This window comes from Temnothorax curvispinosus, unplaced genomic scaffold (genome assembly GCF_003070985.1).
Source record: "Temnothorax curvispinosus isolate PA1 unplaced genomic scaffold, ASM307098v1 QBEX01006560.1, whole genome shotgun sequence".
NCBI lineage: Eukaryota > Metazoa > Arthropoda > Insecta > Hymenoptera > Formicidae > Temnothorax > Temnothorax curvispinosus.
The window spans coordinates 17,127-19,114 of NW_020216340.1; positions in this window are offsets into that span (position 1 = coordinate 17,127).

The following is a 1,988-nucleotide window of genomic DNA, read 5'->3' on the forward strand; positions in this document are numbered from 1 at the left end:
ACTGACGATATGACGTCATTGAGTAGAACTGCAGGAGCGTTTCTATATTGCTGCTGTTACTTTCAGGCTGGAATAACGGAACGACGACACAGTACTGCCAGTACTGCCAGTGAATGTCGAAACGCACCAGTATAAAAAAGAAATATAACCTATCTTAACCTATCTTAGACACGACGTGACACGATAGGAGCACCTATTCTAAATATATAAAAAAGAATCTTGTACTTAAACAATAATGTTGCAAAAGTCATGTCTATAAAATAAATAACAGTTTTCAGATTTATAAAAATATCGAAATTATTTATTATTATATTAATTATATTAATTTAGTAGTAGTAGTAGTAATCTTTTCGGGTTTTTTCCGCATTTTCGTAATTAACAATTACCGTATATTTCTCGTTGTTGCCTTCCAGGTTCACAAAGACCAAAACCTATGTGAACCTGGCACCCGACTTCCGAAAAATTAATTTTTTTACAGAAAACGTTAGCATTTGGTTTGTAGATGTTTCTAGTAACAAAAATTTCGTTTGTAGTTTAATACATTAAAAATGATAAAAATTAAAAAAATTACTCGCACTCCACTTTGAGATATCTCAAATCCGTTTGCGCCATCTTCTTTAGAATCATTTGTAGTTGTTTGTACTGCTTTTCTTTTTGTTTATAGTTGCACCATTCAAAAGTTATTATATTTTTGTAATAAACAAAAAGTGTAACTTTGCCAATTTTGGAGATATCTCAAATCCGCTTTCGCCATCTTCTTCAGAATCATTTGTAGTTGTTTGTTGTGCTTTCTTTTTTTTGTTTGTATTTGCACCGTTCTATATATATCTAGTTATGATATTTTTGCAATATACCAGAAGTGTAACTTTGCCAATTTTGGAAATATTTTAAAACTAATTGCGCGACTCGATGTAGAATTGTTTGTAGTTGTTTGGAATAGTTTTCATTCTGTTTCGTTTAAAATATCTCCAAAATTGTCTCTCAAAATTATCTCTTTTTGTTTATTGCAAAAATATAATAACTTTTGAACAGTGCAACTATAAACGAAAAGAAAAGCACTACAAACAACTACAAACGATTCCGAAGAAGATGGCGCAAGCGGATTTGAGATATCTTCAAAGTTGGCAAAGTTGCACTTTTTGTTTATTGCAAAAATATAATAACTTTTGACTGGTGCAATTATAAACAAAAAGAAAAGCACTACAAATGATTCTGAAGAAGATGGCGCAAGCGGATTTGAGATATCTCCAAAATTGGCAAAGTTATTCTTTTTGTTTATTGCAAAAATATAATTAATTTTGAATGGTGCAACTGTAAACCAAAAAAAAAGCACTACAAACAACTACAAATGATTCTAAAGAAGATGGCGCAAACGGATTTGAGATATCTCAAAGTGGGGTGCGAGTAATTTTTTAAATTTTTATTATTTTTAATGTATTAAACTACAAACGAAATTTTTGTTACTACAAACAACTATAAACAAAATGCTAACGTTTTCTGTACAAAAATTAATTTTTCGGAAGTCGGGTGCCAGGTTCACATAGGTTTGGTCCTTGTGGACCTGGAAGGCAACAACGAGAAATATATAGTAATCGTTAGTTACGAAGATGCGGAAAAAGTCTGAAAAGATTACTACTACTACTACTAAATTAAAATAATTAATATAATAATAAATAATTTCGATATTTTTATAAATCTGAAAACTGTTATTTATTTTATAGACATGACTTTTGTAACATTATTGTTTAAGTACAAGATTCTTTTTTATATATTTAGAATAGGTGCTCCTATCGTCGTGTCACGTCGTGTCTAAGATAGGTTATATTTCTTTCTTATACGGGTGCGTTTCGACATTCACTGGCAGTACTGGCAGTACTGTGGTCGTCTTTCCGTTATTCCAGCCTGAAAGTAACAGCAGAAATATAGAAACGCTCCTGCAGTTGTTGTGTACTCGGAAGAGAGGAATAAATGGGTTGTCTCTGAGTCGT